This window comes from Pseudorca crassidens, chromosome 5 (assembly GCF_039906515.1).
Source record: "Pseudorca crassidens isolate mPseCra1 chromosome 5, mPseCra1.hap1, whole genome shotgun sequence".
In the NCBI taxonomy this organism is placed as follows: Eukaryota; Metazoa; Chordata; class Mammalia; order Artiodactyla; family Delphinidae; genus Pseudorca; species Pseudorca crassidens.
The window spans coordinates 96299865-96306398 of NC_090300.1; the positions used below are offsets into that span (position 1 = coordinate 96299865).

The 6534-nt window shown below is 38.2% G+C and overlaps 1 pseudogene; it reads right to left on the reverse strand.

Annotated features, from left to right (window-relative positions):
* Positions 1 to 5166: 5166 nt before the first annotated feature.
* LOC137224525 (claudin domain-containing protein 1 pseudogene) lies at positions 5167 to 6050 on the reverse strand (annotated as a pseudogene).
* Between the last annotated feature and the right edge of the window lie 484 nt (positions 6051 to 6534).

Genomic DNA, 6534 nt, shown 5'->3' on the forward strand with positions numbered 1-6534 from the left:
CTGTCATCCTCGTCTGAAGCTCCATGTCCTCTTTCAAGCTCATTAAGCCTGTTGGCAGAATTCTGTTCCTTGTAGTTGTAGGAATGTCCCCATTTTTAAATAATGTTGCCAGGGATCCCTCTTGGCTCCTAGAGGTCACTCACAGTCCTTTATTAGTGCTTCCTTTTTTCCAGACCAACAGGAACATATCCGACTTTGAGTCTCTGATTTCCTATGTCTCTAGACACAGATCTAAGGGTGCATGTGATTAGGTCAGGCCCACCTGATAATCTATCTTAAAGTCAGTTGACTGGGGATTGTAATTTGATGTGCAAAATCCCTTCAGAGTAGCACCTAGAATTGACGACCTGGGAGAAAGTATGTGCACACCAGGGAGCTTCCAAACGTAAAGGCTGGGCTTCCATCTCTCAGTGGAAGATCCAAATATTGTTTGCTGGGGTCTCATGTGTTGGACACTAAATACTTCAGAAGAACTATTCTTCTCTCTCTCTCCTCTCCTTTCCCTCTAGCTAGATACAAATCAGTTGAATTCCTCCCCTACAGGAAGAAATATATAAAGAATTACCTCTGTAGGTTGCAAGGGCAGGATGAGAAGGAAGATGAAGATAATGAAAAACTAGTATTATGTCTGAAGAAAATAGGGGAAAATATAATTGAGGAGAAGATGTGAGAAGGAACAAAGAACAACCCAAAAAGCAGGCATCCGTGAGAGAGAGTTGGTGTCAGGGTTCTATGGGTTTGAGATAAAGTTAGAACAAAAGAAATCATTATATGAGTATGAAAAGATGGAAAAAACAAGGCAGAGACATTAGAGTGCAAAGTAATAATAATGATGGCATTTGCGGCCATGGATTTGCTTTGAACAAGGCACTCTGCTTCTTTTTCCTAAATAATTTCCTGTGGTGAAGGAAGGCTGATGGCAGCAAATATTTGTGTATATATCTTGATCTTGTTAACAGTATTTCTCAACACTCACTTTGTTATGGTCTGGCTGCTGCTTTGAGGAGCCAGACAAAACAGATAATATTACACTTAATAAACACATATGAAGGCCAAAAACATAGCTACAAATGAAAGAAGTTTAAAATAACCCAAGGTGGTCTTGTAGTCTCCTTGCAACAAACTGTTTGGACAAGAAAATGAGAATATATATAACCCAGTGTGTTGTTTTCTCCTTTTTCTTTTTCAAAATACTAACAAGGTTGAATATAATTTGAAAACAACTTCATAAATCCATTTTCCCCAGAGCACCGTAAAGAAATATTCCATGTGAGTACCAACTGATTCCTAGTTACTAAATCAGAAGTGATCAAATAAAGTTAATGATAGAGGGTTGGCTAAGCTGAGACTTTCAGTAGCATGTTTGTGTGTGAGTGTGTGTGTGTGTGTGTGTGTGTGTGTGTGTAAAATCCAGTACAGATGTATTGCAAATATCTATCCTTTAAGCATGCCGTATGCATCTCTTTTAAAATAAATCGTGAACTATTGCAGAATTAGTTTCATTTTAAGAAGAAGCAACATATATCACAAATGCAGGAGACTTCGTTTTGGCTTCTGACTTTTTGATGCTCCTGAATCTTCAGGTTCTTAGCTCCATAAAAGAAGGGCCTAGGCAGAGGTTGAGAGTTCCTATGACACCATCAGTCAGTAGCAAACAAGTGAGTATGCCAGGCTGCTCCTAATGTCCTCTATGAAGATTCACTTTTCTCTTTGACTGGACATTGTTGCCATGGGGTTATGCAGTTGACTCATTTTCATTTTATTGTGGGAATTGTGAGAGTGCTATAAAGAAGGGAGATGAATTGGAGGAAACAGCTCTCTCTTTCCTTCTCTGCCAGCAAGCTTTAGAGCATAGCAGAGGGATGGTTCAGAATCCAACATACTTGTGACTCTGATGCCCATTCTAATTAGATGACTACTTGTTTGGGCTTTGTAAGACATCTCCCACAAGAATGAAGAGGAGTTTTTCTGAGAATAGAGGCAGAGATATATTTGCAGGGTTGTTAATAACAGCTGCCAAAGACAGCAATGATGCCAAGATTATTAGCCTAAAAGGAAGACACAGTTTAGGATAATTTTTTGGAATTAATTTACTAACCAAATCACCAACATTGACCTCAGGTATGTGCACCTACTTTTCCCCCTGGCTTCTAGATCTGACTCCTTGTGTATGAGTTACCGTTCATGGATTACCAGGCATCATTTTTCTCATCAAGTATTTAGATTAAAGAAATGCCAGTGTTCCATTCCCCATATTTCTCAGGTTTAAGTGTTTGTTACTAAAGTACCAGAAAGCAATGACACTTTGTGGCTTTTGGGATACATATGGCTTTTCAAAATGCAGTTCATGAAAGCTTCCAATTTCTGAAGGAGTGATATTTTTCATCACAGGGGATCAGTAGTCCTATGATTCTTTGGTTCAGGAAAGCTTGCCATATCATTTTGCAAATTATGACTACAAAATACTGAAGGCAATCTTGTCAAGAGGATGTGTTCTTTCTGTTACTTGAACTTTATTTTGGTTGGGTCTCAGCTCTAATGAAGACTGACCTGGGTGATTCTGGTTTGAAAAGGTCACAGGTATACCAAAGTCTATATAAGTATTTTCATCTTATTATGTCTCTACCACACAGCTGCTATTGAATTTTCCTGGGAGCATATACTAGGAGGGCCAAGATCCTTGTACCAGATTATTGATAGCAGCTCTTAATATATGTAGCTCTTGGGGAAAGAAAGTGATTTAATTCATAGTAGTATTCACTAATGCATAAGTAGAATCAAAATTAGCTGCTTATAATTTGTTAAGAAATCAGAATTTCACTTGGGAGTAAAAATTACTTCAAATATAAAATAATAATGCTATCATTATGCATTCTTTTTTGAAAATTTGTGAACATTAATGACTTGATGTTTCTGGAGAAAGTTCTTATGAGTGACATTTTTGTTTGTTGCTTTGTCTTCATTTGACAAACCAAGTTGCTAAGTCCATATTAATGGGTTAAAGTGATTTCTTTAATTACATTTGGAATGCAAGAGTAAATTAAGAATTTATTAAATTAATTGGGTTATTTTATTCAAATGCTTCCAGGGTGATTATCATGATACCTAAGTAATTAGACTCAATCTAAATAAATTAATTGAATAAAATATTAGCCTAGTTTGTGCCTTAATGGAATCATTTCATTAATACTGTCAGGAATGAGGAGAAAAGTTTCCAGGCATTTTAAAGAGCACAGCAGCATAAATGTGATCAATACATTATAGCTGGCAGTGGAGTTTACCAAGTTAAGGAAACTATATTACTGATTAGAAAAGGCCTGATGATATTACTCCTCCATTTTACTGAGAAATTTAAGTCTCCCCACAAGCCTCCCCACAAGCCTCCCCATACTCATCATCCAACTTTTTCATTTCTAAAACCACTCGATAGCTTCTCCCTCTTTTCCATTTTACAGTCTCTGAGAAAGAAAGAATCTTTTTTAACCAAGGCTGATCCTTCCGCTTGTGCTCTAATCCTACTCATTGTTCTGTCTTCTCTAGGGCTTTGATTTATCAAATATGTCCTGTAAAATTATTTATCTATCTACATATATTTCTTTAATTTTTCATTTACAACTACTTTCTTTCCCTCTGCCTGAAAATATACTTGGGATAAGCAACACACAACCCCCTGAGAAAAATAAACAAAAATACAAACACACTTCTCTGATTATTGCTGCCCCCAAACTTCTTACTGTTTTGTCACTTTCTTTCCATTTTCTTTCAGCAATCTTAGAAAATGAATTTACCCTTGGTGCCTTATCTTCCATATAGTTGACTTATTTTATATACTTAGGATTCTGTACCTAATGAAACTGGGGTCTCAAAGATCACTAAACAATTTTAACTAACACATTTATTTCATTCCTCTTCTATTCTGATTTCCAAGGTTGAAGTTTTTCTTGAAATATTTTCCTGGCCAGTGTTCATCATTTGCCTCCTAAATTTCTTTTTTTTCCTCTCTCTTCTCATTTTTTATTTTTTAAGAAAGATTTAGGATTTTGTAAGAAATTACTGTTACATTTTTAAAAAATCTGTCAAGTACTGCAGTAATGGAATAAATAAATAAGATTTTTAAAGTTCAGTGTTTATAGACATATATATAAAATAATGACTGAGTTAGAAGACATTAAATAATGTTGATACACACCAGGAAGGGATTAGGCAAGGAAAGGCACATCATTTCATCACAAGAAATAAAGACCATAGTTGGAAGTTAATGACCAGCCAAAGCTTTAGGTCTTGTGGTAGTTTTCATAGCTCCAGGGGGTCATTATGGTGGAACCTTCTTTATGGTACTTAGCTGAAATAAATAGATGGCAGTTGGAGAATTTTATTCTGGGACCCCAATGTGGTGTTAAAAAGAAAGCACTGTTTTAATAAGCCTGGTGTATGAGGAGGGAAGGAAAAAAAATCCAAAATGGTTTGGTGATACTGAAAGTCCTATTGACATATTAAGGAGAGTTAAAAAAAAAAAGTAAAATAAGGTTAATCCTCTTGTCTCGCTGAACTGGAATTCGTGCAGTTACGAAGTTAAAATTCCATGTAAACACTTCCTTTCTTGTAAACAGACACAGTATAGGTAAACAACCGTGATATTTCACCTCAGATGAAGCTATATGCCAATATTTTGGGAAAAAGATCTTAGGTAATTTCCTTATTTTTAGATAGCCTAAGTCCTTGAAAATAGCACTAATACCTCTGGCTGACAGGCTATCTACAACAGCAAAGTGAATAGAAGTTTTGACGATGATAAGAGGTTTCCCAAAGAAACTAGAGTTTCCAGTTAAACACATACAGTTACTACACTGAGAAGTCCAACAGACATCAGAAGAACTTGCTTTGGGTCAACCCCTTACTACCAATTTTCTTTGACAAATTTGTGCCAAGAGTCTACCCATTTTTTTCTGTCTGGACTCTGAACCTAGATTAGTTTGTCTGATAAATGGACTCACTCAGGTTCCATATAAATTTTAGCAGTATTAAGAAACCATCTGTGTGAATAAATAAAATGAATTTTCAGGATGAAATGACACACACCCACACACAGCCACACACACACACACACCCACACACCCACACACACACACACACACACCACAAAGTTAAAAACAATTGGGCGGGGGAGATAAGGGAAAATATTAATGTAAAAAAATCATAAAAGTGACAATTGTAAAGCAAGCAGATTCCCACTCATGCCACACGATATGCCTTCATTAAGGTGTACTCTTTCCAGTTGGTATGAGGGGCCCAGACGAAGAGAGCAGAAGCCATGAACTGTAAGGGAGCTGAGACGCAAGCCAGGCAAAAGGACCATCTGAATTTGCCAGACACATTCTCAGGCAGCTCTAATTTCTGGTGGAGTAGTTCAGTTCCAGGAATGTAGAAACTCACTGAGCCCAGGGTACACAGACCCACAAGGAGATGGAGAATGCCTGTGGCAATGGTGGGGGTACAAGCTTCAGCGGATACAAGCACAAAGTCCAGTCAAAGCCTCAGAGCACATCAAACCTAGACTAACAAAAGGTGAAAGGAACTGGCAGCGCCAAAGAGGTCCGAAGAAGATCAATCCCACCGTTCTAGTTTCCAGGATCAACAAATTTCTCCATGAACTGCTCATTTAGCATGAAACTCATGCATTTTGTGACCATATCAAATGACTCTGTCATTTCAGGTGGGCTGTACTAGTATGTATTTTGGGGTATAGTGATACACCGTCTCCACAATCCCACTGTGCCATTATATCGGAAAAGTTCATCATTATGTCTTTTCATCTGCCTCATCACTAGCAAAGTCATTTCAGATGCTTTTGTTCAAATCACTGGAATTTTCTTGAACTGGACTTCGATACTCATACCAGAAGTCTGTGCCAATTGCGGCTGCCGTATAGATGGTAGAAGTGGGGCTAAGTACACAAGCAATTACAAATGCTGTAGCAAAATGGTTATCCATTGTGGCATTCAGACTGCTGGCCCATCCTCCTGCTTCACAAACTTCACCCTCAAGCTCAAACCGCAGCACCCTGCTCTCCCCGTGCCCCCTCTGGCACACTTCCCTGCAGAGCCCACCCCCTGCACTCCAGCACCTCTGCCTTGGCCCTCACCCTGGCTGGGCCTGACCCAGGACTGCCTCCTAAATTTCTTTATTTTATTTTATTTTATTTTATTCTATTCTGTTCTGTTTTTTTAAAACATCTTTATTGATGTGAAATTGCTTTACAATGTTGTGTTAGTTTCTGCTGTATAACAAAGTGAATCAGTTATACATATACATATGTCCCCATATCTCTTCCCTCTTGCGACTCCCTCCCTCCCACTCTCCCTATCCCACCCCTCTAGGTGGTCGCAAAGCACTGAGCTGCCTCCCTGAACTATGCAGCTGCTTCCCACTAGCTATTTTACATTTGGTAGTGTATATATGTCCATGCCACTCTCTCACTTCATCCCACCTTACCCTTCCCCCTCCCCATGCCCTCAAGTCCATTCTCTACGTTTG